Source organism: Acomys minous, assembly GCF_964271855.1.
Source record: "Acomys minous genome assembly, chromosome: 14".
Classification (NCBI taxonomy): domain Eukaryota; kingdom Metazoa; phylum Chordata; class Mammalia; order Rodentia; family Muridae; genus Acomys; species Acomys minous.
This window is the reverse complement of record NC_140496.1, coordinates 35,109,542-35,122,402: the sequence shown is the minus strand read 5'-3', so window position 1 is coordinate 35,122,402 and position 12,861 is coordinate 35,109,542.

Genomic DNA, 12,861 nt, shown 5'->3' with positions numbered 1-12,861 from the left:
GTGTTTGTTAGGCTTTGATTGTTATGAACATTGGGCTGTTCTGGAATTCCCTGCTGTGAACATCATTACATTTTAACATTTTAAAACATGGACTTACTGCCTTTTACTTGGACACATTTTCAGGGGAACTACGGAATTACTGAGTCAACGAATGGCACATGATTCCAATCAGTGAGCCGCTTCTTAGAACCATGAAGTGCAGTGCACATGTAAGGGCCGCTGACATTTGTCGAGGGCAGGCCTACTAGGGAACAGCTCACAGGGCAGTCAAGGTCCTCTTGTCGATCTGAGGACACTACTATGTCTACAAGGATGGCAGCAATGAACGCAAAGTCTCTGTAGATAACAGCTGTAGTAGCCACTCTGACCAAGCAGTTATGAGCTGTGCTAACCTGGACAAGACACCATCTCTCTGTGTCTCCCCCACCCCTTCTGAAAAGAAGAGGCTTAGATGAGCTCTGAGCTTACACACTGACTCCTCACAGCTGGAGTATGTGTGTGAGGCTTCCTGTTACATAGTGCACAGAACAGGGAAAAATGCCCTGGCCTCTTCCTGCAGACTGAGGACAGCTTGCCACATTCTGGGGAGGAGTTGTCTAGAACTTATGCACTTGATATTCTAAATCGTCCACTACCAAATGAGGACTCGGTATTAGCATAAGATATGTATCTCCTCGTAGATTAGGGTACTTCCTTTCCTCTCTTCTTAACTAAGTGAAACTGGCTTTGTTTTCCTCAATGAGAAACATGGAAACATCATCTAGACCTATAATGGAAATCCACACTTCCATGCAAACAAAACCAGAGCAATTTACCCCACTGACTCTAACATGGCATGATACAGGTGACCTCATTATTCTTGCCTTTTGGAGTGCTTTAATTTGTTTTATCCTTAACACATGCTAATGATAGATTAGTGTATAAACTAATGACTGCTCACTGTGACATTCCCATAGGTGCTTGCAGGGACATCAATCACTTCCATCTACCCTCTACCCTTGACCCTCCATCTCCACCCCACCTCCGGGCACCCTTCCCATTGGTAATTCATCTTTTACTTTTTTTTTTTTTAACCTAAGGAAAGAACATATGACTTTTGCCCTATCATGTATGCCATGTTTTGCTGAGCATCCATTTTTCTGTGAGCCATGGCATTCTTCCTCGTGGCTGAGTAAAACTCCATTGTGTACACACACCTGTCTCCTTACCCACACGTGTTTGGATCTGTTGATCATCCTCAAGGTTGATGTCATGTCTTGGGTATCATCAACACCATGAATGTGGATACTTGGGTCTCCCTTTTGCTAGAGTGATTTTATTTCCTTGAGATTTATACCCAGGAGTAGGGTAACTAGGTCTTGTGGTGATTATTTTATTTTTAGCTCTTTTTGAGGAAACATCATCCTGTCCACCATAGTGTCTGCACTAATTTATACTCCAGCAAGCAGTATATAAAAGCCCCCGTGTTTCTATTGCCAGCATTTTTGTTTTGGTTTATGGATTATTGATGGATTGATTGATGGTAGCCACTTTAACTTGAATGAGACAGCACCTTGATGTGTTTCAATATCCATTTCCCTGATGCCAATGATATTGAATGTGTTTTCATGTATTGATCACTTGTAATGCTTCTTTTGAGAAGGATACATTCAGGTCATTTGCCTTTGCTTTAGTTGAGTTATTCGGTTTTTGTTAAATCTTTGGTTCTTTTTACTCTATTAACATTCAGTTCTGTCAGGTGACTTACCGGCTGTTTGGTCTATAGGCTATATATTCAACTCATTGCTTTTTACTTTGTTTTATGGACATAAGTTTGACAAAATCCCATGTTTCATTTTTATTTCATATATTTTCGTTTTGTTTTACTTGCCGTGTGTCTGTCCTGTGTCTTGAAGTCAGGTATTGCAATCTTAGCTGCCTTGTTGTTTTTGCTTAGGGTGGTTCGGGTAATTCAGGGCCTTGTGTGCTTCCGTGTAAATGCTGAGATTGCCTTTTCTAATTCAGTGACAAGGTGTCATTGGTATTTTGATGGAGATAGCAATGAATTTCTAGATTGCTCTGGGTAGTACAACCATTTAAAAATAAAAATTCTTCCAGCTGGTGAGCACAGGTCACCCCACCTTTTAATGTCTTCTTCTTTCCTCAGTGTTTTTAAATTTTAACACAAGGGTACTTACTTCCTTAGTTAAGTTTATTGCACGTGTGTGTGTGTGTGTGTGTGTGTGTGTATGTGTGTGTGTGTGTGTGTGTGTGTAGAAAAGCTACCAAACTTAGTTCCTTCTGCTTCACTGAATTGGTTTCTAGGTAAAAATCTGCTCTAGGAGTAATTTAATTTCTTCCTAAGTTTTAATTTTTTTTTTCCGAGACAGGGTTTGTCTGTGTAGCCCTGGCTGTTCTGAAACTTACTCCACAGGCAGACCAGGTAGTCCTGGAAGATCCGCCTGCCTCTGCCTCTGCTGGGATTAAAGGCTTGTGCCATCATGTCTGGTGACTTTTTCCTTCTGGTCTTTTTCTTCCTTAATTGTTCTGGTTGAGATTCCCAGCAGTGTAATGAGTAACACCAGAGACTGAGACTATTTACTGCTTCTGGTTTTATAGGAAGATGCTTCCACTCATTAGGATAACTACAAGTTTGTCAAATATTATCTTCCTTGTATTGAGGTATAATCCTTCCATGCTGACTTAATTCAGGGGGTTTATCATAAGGTGACATCAAATTTTATCAACTACTTTACTTTCTCAGCATTTGTTGAAAAGATCCTATTACCTTTATCTTTGCTTCACTCTATTTATAAATCATGGTAATTGGTGGCATACATTGGACCATCCTGCATCAGTGGGATGATGCCAATCTACTTGTGTATGTCATCTCTGATGTGCTGCTCATTCAATTTGAAAGTATTTTGTTGATGAATTTTGTATCTATAGACGTTAGGAATGTTGTTCTGTAATGTTCTTGGTATGTGTATGTCCACAGATCTTGGTAATAGAGTAATAATGGCCTTATAGGAAACATAACAGGTTCTTCCATGTTAACTATGGAATCGTTTAAGAAGCATTTGTATTGGTTCCTCAAGAGTTTAGTAAAATTCAGCAGTGAGTCCTTCACCTTGGGCTTTTCTTTATTGATATATTTCATTATTGGTTCTATATCACTATTGCTCTATGAAGATTGGTTTTTGTGTGTACCTATTTGATTCAGCTTTAAAAAATAATGTTTGTCTAGATATTTTCTACTTCTTCTAGATCTTCCCAAATGAGCCTTTGCATTTCCCTGGTAATGTTTCATTCCTCAGCTTAAATTTTCCTTATTTCCCTCCCTTTCTCATCTAACTATAAGTTTATCAAAGAAACAACTCTATTTTGAATCGTTCTTTTAGACTCTATTTCATCATTTCTGGTATGATATGTATTGTTTATTTCCTAATATTGTATTTTGGCATGGTTTCTTCTTGCCTTTCTGAGATCTTTAGATGTATCATTGGTTTCTTATGTGAAATTTTTCTGTTTATTGATGTTGACTTTTTAAATGTCATTTCCCTTTTATAATTAATTTTGCCATAGTCTACATGTTTAGGCATACTGTTTCTATATTGGTTTGTTTCGAAGAATTTTAAAAATTTCCCCTTAATTCCTAAATGAGCATTGAACATCCTAAATGATCACTCAAAATTGTGCTCTTGGACACTCTCTGTTTTTCTAAGTTCTAATGTTTTTCTTGTTTTTGATTTCTACCTTCATTCAATTATGACCAGAAAAGATAAGTAGATAATTTCACAATCAAAAATTTTTAAGACTTATTTTGTGCCCTAATATATGTTCCATGCTAGAGATAGTTCCACATGGCAATGAAAAAGAATTTGTGCTCTTTATTGTTGTATGAGATCTTCTGTAATTGCTACTGGGTCTATTTAATCTATAGTGTAGTCTCCCTCCCCCCCCCCCCCCCCCCGTGTGTGTGTGTGTGTGTGTGTGTGTGTGTGTGTGTGTGTGTGTGTGGTGTGTTTGTGTGTATGGTTGTTGTTGTTGTTATTGATTAGTTGGTTAGTTGGTTGGTGGTTGGTTTGGATAATATATCCTTGATAAGGGTGGTGTATTGAATTCCCTGATAAAATGACCTTTAGGCTTAGGCTTCTTCTTACTGTTTTCAATTTAAAGTATGTTCTGTCAGTTATGCAGCTGGCTAATCTTGCTTATTTTCCACCTCCACTTGCTTGGAATATTATTTTCCATCCTTTAACTGATGAGATGAATTTCTTGTAGGCAGTGTATTGTTGGGTTTTAGTTTTTAACTGGTTCAGTTTATACCAGTTTACTTGGAGAAATAAGATCCATTACATTCAGGGCCATTCATGAAATGTATAGGCTAGTGCAATCATCCTGTTGGTTTTCTTCTAGTAGTTTTGAATACTCTTTGCTCATTTCATATTCTCATTCCCTTTTATGGTTTGATGGCTCACTGTGTTGATGTTTGTTTTTTCTAGTCTATCATTTGTGCATCCACTTTTCCAGTGGGTTCTACACTTTCACATGCTGTAAGAATGATAGTTTCTTTTTTCTGTTTTTGAGAATAGCATCTTTTGTAAGCCTTATCCGGTGGTCATGAATTCTTTTCACTTTTGCTTACCTATTGAACCTTTTTCTTAAATTCTGAAGGCTAGCCTTGCTGGGTTTACTAATCTTGGTTTCTATCTGTTTTCTTTTGGGAGCCAAAGTGAATAATTCTAAGCCACTTGGCCTGTAGGCTGCTGAGAAATAAGCTGTTAGTCAGATGAGATATCCCTTCAGTGTGAATTGGCACTTGTCTCTTGCCCATTTTGTATGTTTTCTTTGTTCTGCACTTTTAATGATTTGGCTATAATATGTTGTGGTGAAAAGTCTTTCCTCTTCATGTATTTGGGGTTTTGTGGACCTAGATGTCCATATCTCACTCAATATTAAGGAGATATATCATTTCATTGGAAATATTTCTTATACCGTTAACCTTTAGTTCCTCTCTTGTGTTTATATAACATGGTACGGATGTCTCATCTTTTAATGAAGTTCTAAAGCTCTAACATGCCTTCTTTGCTATTTTTTGGTTTTTAAATTTCTATCTGGCTGTGATATTTCAAAAGATCTGTCTTCAAGCACAAATTTCATTCTTCTACTTGACCTATTCTTTTCTTACTGACCTCACTGGATTTTTTTATCTGAATTATGAAGTCCTTTATTTTCAATATTGGGTCTTTTTTGAATTTCTCTTTTGTCACTGAATTTCTCATTCACTTCTTACATGGCATGCCTATATACACTCAGCTATTCTTCTGTTGTTGGTGGTTCTTTTAATCTTATTTATCTTGACAAAATATTTCTTGTTAGGCACTGGGGAGAAGCTCAGTGGTAAAGTGGTGGTTGTATAATTATAAGAACCTCAGTCTGGATTCCTACCTGTAAAAAGTCAGGAGAAGTAACATGAGTCTGTAGCCCTACTCTTGAAGAGCCAAGGTAGGCAGGGCTGGGGTGCTTTCTGGACAGTCAGTCTAGTGTAGTCTAGCAAAGTTCTAGATTTAGTGAGAAACCCTGTAATCCCAGCACTCAGGGGAGAGGCAGAGGCAGATGGATCTCTTGAGAGTTTGGGGCTAGCCTGGTCTACAAAGCAAGAAGTTGTCCTTTGACCTCCATGAACAGGCTGTATGTGGCATGCATGAGGAATACATACTGATAGATGGTGGTGATGATGATGATGATGATGATGATGATGATGATGATGATAAATTTAATTTAAAACAACATAAATTTTAAAAGAAAGAAATCAATACACAATCCCCCTCCCCCACCCCGTATTGGGTTTTGCCACATGTTTGTCTCTTCTGCAAAGGTGAAGTTTGCCTCCATACTGACTTTGTGTTCATCCTGTATCTTGCTTTGGCCAATGGGATGTCCACAGACATGATGGCCAGTAGCTCAAAATGTACTTGTATGGTGTCACTCTTTCTAGACCTTCCGTTTCTCTGTCTTTGCCCAAGGAAGGGTAGACCCTGGCTAGCCTGTAGTTCCAGGGCACGTGGAAGGAGACGTTCAGGGCACCTCTTTCTCGGGTGCTGATTCCAATTTTCTAGCGTACACCTACAGATAGAAGAACAGTAAGTCGTTGTTTTATGCAATGGGGTTTGGGCATGGTATATGATGTAGCGTTATTGTAGCAGTAGCCAACCATTAGAGAAAGCAAGCACTCCTCAGAACACGTGTTTGTCTGGACACAAAACGCCAAGTGTGAGTTTAACATACTGTAAAACACAGACGTTGTCAAAAAATACCCCAAGTTACAGGCAGCTTGAGTTGAGTTACCCAAGTGTGACACTAGGCAAATTAACTTCTCTAGACTTTAGTTTGCTTGGCAGTGCAGTCAGCTTCCTTCCCTGCCAGCTGAATTATGAGAGCCCACAAAATCACAGAGACACGTGCTTGTGTCTAAATTTTCCAGAAACAGCAGCTGGTATGTGGACTATCACATATTAAGTTCCCTTTGGATCACTCAGTGCACGTATTTAGAGGAGAAGAGGAGGAGGAGGAAGAGGAGGAGGAGGGAAAGGAGGAGGAGGAGAAACTGTGTTCCATCAGTTCTCACAGGCAAGTATTTTTTCTTCACCCAGTAAACATAGACCACTTAGAGCAAGATAAATGTCCACTTCCAGGATAGAGATAGAACTTCCGCAGGCATCAGATTTGGTCAGTTTGTTTAGTTTTCTTTCCACGGCCCTTCCATCCTGATTTTCAGAGATGTTCTCCGTTTTGGCATCTCTCTCTTTAGCACCTGTCGGACACTTGGAACTCAGGGCCTTTTGTAGTAATGGCAAGTGTTCTTTGTTTCTTGTTTGTTTCTCTTTAGAGCTATGATAAAAAAAATTTTCTTTGTAGAAATATTATTATTATTATTTGCTTTGTTTTCAATACAAGTTTTCTTATTTGCTTTGTTTCTGATACATAATCTCCCTTTTGTTGTCTTGAGGCAGGTAAGCCCCCTGCTTCAGATTCCCTGCTAATGTATTTTATTTTTAAACAAAGTCTCTTTGAAAAATAGATAAATGTTCTGACCATTGGCTAGATCTGGGTAGGGGTTTAAGGTTTACCGCCTGTATTGTCCTTGGCTGGTGCCTTAGTTTGAGCAGGACCCCTGGGCCCAAATCTGCCTATCATAATGTTCTACTTGTATGTTTCTAGGACCCTCTGGATCCTTCTACTTTGCTGAGTGGAGAGTGGCATATGATTTTCTCACATACTCTGGTGCCTCACATTTGACCATGTTCCCTGGAGGGAGAGACCTGGTGGCATGCAGAGGAAGGACAGCAGGCTACCAAGAAGAGACTTGATACCCTATGAGCATATACAGGGGGAGGTAATCCCCCTCAGGAACAGTCATAGGGGAGGGGAATAAGGGGAAATGGGAGGGAGGGAAGAATGGGAGGATACAAGGGATGGAATGACCATTGAGATGTAACAAGAATAAATTAATAAAAAATAAATAAATAAGAAAAAAAGATAGAAAAAAGAAAAATAGATAAATAGATAAATGATAGATATTGCAAAAGAAACAATTGCCTTCACAGAAATGGTACTTAGATGGTATTTGGACATTGCTGCCTTAATGAATGCTTACCTGATTAACCAGGAATACCGCCTACAAACAGGAATAAAAAAGCCACGAGCACTCACAGGCTCAGAGTGGATGGCAGCCTTGATTGACTCTCACCCACGCATTGCATACCCGTCTATAAACATGAGTAACATTTCCAAAAAGTCAGTATAACATTCCCATTTCAACACCCGGGCACTGACAACCAGCCCCTTTCAATAGTCCAGAAAAAAAAAATTACAGACTTCGTGCTTTCCAATTTTATTGAAGCCAGCAGGAACCATCTGCATACATACCAGACATGGAGGATGACACTCATGACTCCAAATAGCTTGGCAAATTAGGCCAAGTGTGTGTTTGTGTCCACAGTTATCAATTTCAAATCCCAGAGAAAAGAAATGACTATAGAGCTGAATTGGAGACAAGCAGCCCTCCTCCCTCCCCTCTCCCCTCTGTGTGTGTGTGTGTGTGTGTGTGTGTGTGTGTGTGTGTGTGTGTGTCCCAGTGTAAACAGCCATTGTCTGAGGCCAATCAGCTTTGCTCTGGGCCTTCCCCAGACTTGTTCTCCCGTCTGGGAGCATCTGCTGCACATTTTTTCATTTCTTTCCCGTTTTGAGCAATTTGGTTCATAAGCTCCGTTTCCTTGTGGCTTCCTGGAGCTCTGATGACAAAGCACGATACTTTGTTCCTGTCCTTTCAGGCCCTGAAGGGCACTGAAGAACACATGAAGTTTGTTTCTAATTTTGCATCTGCCAAAACATTCCTGGGGTAACAATACAAGCCTGTAAAAATAGGATGCACCGTCGTCCCTCTCGTTCCACAAAACAAAACAAACCCAAAAGGAAATCAAACACAGTCCTGGAAAATGCAGCATACATATTTTTACACCCACTCCCCCTTTTTCTGAGCTGGTGAAAACCTTCTCCTGCAATATGACCTAGGTGGCATTAAGCCTTCCCCGCTCACAGTGAGTAATGAGGACACACAGCATCCTCCGATGAGAGGGCGCTCCATCCCAGGAGGCTTTCCTCAACTTGGTTTCTTGTTTGTAAAATGAAGGCCTCTGAGGACTGTTTAGGAGAGTGTGGAATCCAATCTCCTAACTGGTGTTGGGAGTTTTATTGCTAACTCATCTACTTAGAATTAATAGATATTTGCCACGTCGGAATAATAGATATTTTCCACGTCTGTCCCCTCATTGACAGAGTTCCCACGGACTCAAAGAAAAATTGCCTTTCCATTTTCGGTTTTAGACTGTTCGGGATAACTTGGAGCTTGGAATTCCTGAATCTTGGCCAGGGTGATGTCATTAAATCTATAATGAAAACAGTGTCGCTGGGAGAATTAATTCATTATGGCGGAATTAAGTTAAATCCTCTATGATACGCCATTAGGCACCCATGCTAACTTGCTCGCGTCAACCCCGGGTGAGGCGCATTCAAATATAGAAATGAAAAACAAGTTCCAAACCTCAGACCTCATAGAACATTAGGTAGCTTCCAGAGCCAAAGTCATTTGACTCTTAAAAACGTGTCTCAGTCTCAAGGTGGTTAGCATCTCAAGATACCTTGCATATCACAGAGGAAAGCTGCCTTGTGATATAGCTTACTAAAGAATTCTTTTGTATTTTTACATTTTTTTTTAAAAAAAAACTTAGTACTCAGGTCTTACAATAGTCAAAATAAACATGAGGATAGTTTACCATTTAATTTTCCAGCTACCATACAACAGCATTAGCTACAACTGGAAGTCACTTAGTCGAGATTTTCAGACTATTTCCAATTCCTAAATTAACTGTGTAATCTAGGAATACGTCTTTCACGTGGGCACTCCAGAGAGCTGAACAAGTGGACTCCCGGGGAGCTTTCCAGTTCTGTCTGGGGAGTCCTGGTGTGTTTCTGTGTGAGTGTCTATTCTCTAGGACCTAGTGGAAAAGATAGAAGGACTCTGAGCCTCTACGGCGGGCTGGCTCTGCTTCCCTCGCCAAATTTGCTCGAATCCAGGGAAACTTCCCCATTCCTTCTCCTGCGCCACAGTCTACATGCTCAACCTAGGATAATGATTTCTTAGGAGAAAGATTATAAAGGTATTCAGTTTGAAAACTTGCATGTTAATGGAGCTTTAAAAAAAAAAAAAAGAAAGGTTTCTGCTTCAAAAATTAGGTCACTTCATACTGGCAAAAGGGCATGCTATCTTAGAAGAGATGTGAGGGGGGAAAAAAAATCACAGTTCTTATTCAGGGCACCTTGTGTGTGACATACAGCTGTTAAGTGACAAGTGGAAATTTCCTGTGCTCGGTGAAATGACTTGACGATCGGCTTAGTATACTTTCTGTGGAAGCTGGCTATTACAGAAAAAAAAAAAAGCTATAGCTATCAAGCTTTGTATTTAACGATGACCAGCCAGATTCTTTGTCTGCTTGTCTGTAAAGATCATAGGTCATTTATTGCCACAGCCCATCACCATCTGGGAAGATTTTGTTGTTGTTGCCACATTGTAAAAAAAAGAAGAGAAATTTTATGCTTACAGGTCAGCTCTCATTGTAGTGTATGTTACCCTCGAATCCTTAAAATAATTAGAAGGAATCCCAATGGCTTGCTCACTTTATTCAATATTGACAGGACAACCCTAAGAGTAACAAAGGAACTTTTATGCTGCCTTCATTCTCTTTATAATGTGATTTGGCCATGATCAAGAAAAGCATATATTTATTTTTTAATTCATTTAAAATATATCACTACTCTCTTCTCCCTGGGTTTGATGTGGGTTGCAAAAAGAAAACAAGCAAATGAGAAAGAAAGAAAGAAAGAAAGAAAGAAAGAAAGAAAGAAAGAAAGAAAAGAAAAAACCACATGCATTAAGACTGCTACAGATAGGAAAAAAAATTCAGTTGTAAAGGGGGCAGGGAGAAACAGCAGGGGAAAAAAATGGAGAGGGTGGGGAGAGGTGTATTATTCCCTTAGGGAAACCACAGCTCCAATCAATGAACATTACATGAATTTAGATGTCGCATTTTCTGTCCCAGAAAGACCCAGGGCAGTGGACCCTGCTGGAGCCCTGGAGCTTACCAGTGTTTGGTTTTGGGCTGGCAGTCATTTCCACTGGTGGATGCGCCTGCTGTTGGAGACACTAAGTAAAATTTTTAACATCACTCCAGGAGTTAGGCAAAGACTAGACACTCAAAAAGGGCAGTCATTTGTAGGATTGTGCCCTGTATTCCCAAAAACCTCATCACCTGCAGTGTTCAGTCAGTATCTATTTTGAAATACACACACACACACACACACACACACACACACACACTACAAAACAAAAAATTAAAAAAACATATTTTTTCCTTTAAACAACTGTCTACTAAGTGTCCTCTATCTGTGGAAAGAAGTGGGTCCTACTCTTTACTCAGCTCCCCTTTCTTTCTAGAAGAGGTGACTATGAAGCTAGAGCCCAGTGGATGACTACCAAAAATCTGAATTTTATTTGTTTGTTTGTTCTTAGCAGGTAGTTTTGCAACCACAGTTTTAATAACTTCAGTAGCAACACCCTAGGGTGCCCTTATTTCAGCTGAAGAACATGCAAACACTATATGGGCTTTCAAGCTTGAAAAAAAGAGAGGGTACATGTCTTTCCTTCTCTGTAATTCACATCACCTCTAAGTGTCCACCTGTGCAAGAGTTCACGGCACTGCCTTACGTTTCCCTGGTGCGCACAAAGGACAAGCTGTCTGCTTTGCCTTCCAACTTCGTGGCCTTCAATCAGCGTCACCATAAATGTGATAGATGAATGTTAAATCCAAATATTTTATTGGTGTAGATAAATATGATTTGTAAAAAGAGTCAAATTAACAATCCATTACATACTAATGGGCTCTAATCAATAAGTTTAATTTGACTAAAAGGAGAGGGGAGGAGGAGAAAGGAGACTCAATTATGCCCAAATGGTGCAATTTGAAATTATAAAGGTGGATGACTTCTACAACTTTTGAGCTGAATTCTGCCTTGAGTTTTAGAGCCAAGATTCGAGCCTCAAAGTGGCCTATACGTACGTACATCTTTCCTATTATTTTTCTTAGAAAACACCATGCTTTAAATACAAAAGTGTAAAGTCACAAAAATACAAGTTCCCTAGTCACATTCGCCTTGGCTTATTTTGATAAAAATAAAACAATGGACTTAAACCTCACATCTCTTGTACACATCCTTAGCCTGCTTCTCAGCTTCATTCTCAGCACCCGTGCTACCTTCCAGCCTTTCGGTTATAGGCGTTCATAGCCTGCTTAGCCATAGCCAGTGCCTAAGGCTTGTATAGTTCTCCAACTTGCCTTTCCTACTTAACAATTTAATTTGTTCTTTTCAACAGTGTTATGATATTCCACCATAGGAGCTGCTCGTGTTCTTTTTTTCCCGTCTCCTCCACTCTTAGGACGAGTCACCTTTTATTGTGACCATTCTGGTATCAATTGAGAAAACAAGCCCAGGTCCCTGAAGTCGATTCCAGGCCTTTGGACGGGCCACGGCTTTCCCTTTGGGAAAAATCTGCATCTCTGCCCATAGGGCTTAGTCACGGAAGCAAAGTGTCCCCCGGGGTTGTTAGCTGTTTTTGCATCTCACAGGGCAGCAGAGCTCGAGCTGGCTAAAGCTTTTGAGCTCAGTCCCTGGACTCTTCGGGCTCCCTTTTCCCTCTACACAAACATCTTCCTTTTGCTGGGGCTTCTACCGGAATCCTGGTGTCAGCCTGCTCCCTAGCGTCGTGGACTGGGTCTCGCACTTGACTGCAGCGCAGGCTCAGCAGCACTGACCAACCCAGGCTGTTGCAGCCCCAGGAAGCAGCTCCCAGCTCCAGCAGGCTCTGCGGCTCTCCCGCATGAGAGGAACAAAGCCCTGCGGACTATCTCACCCTCTCTGGGTGGCAAGGAAATCTCAATTATACACCCAAGGGATGTGGTTTGTGAAGAACTAGAAAGAATGTCTCAATTGTATACGTAAATTGTTTTGTTTTACAAGCTGGGGTAAATCAGCACATTTGCAGCCCTTATTTATCTGATCCACTCCATAAGTCTCCTTTTGAACACACGCCATTGATGTGGGGTGGGTGCCTATGCAAAACACAACCGCCCGGGCCTAAATTCAATTAGGGCATTAGGAGGGAAAATGGAAATTTGGCTTTGGGGTTAGGCATGACTGCTGAGAACTTCTTGGAATTGGAATCGTTCTCTGGCTGTAACTAAAGATTAAAATCGAAGGACCGGA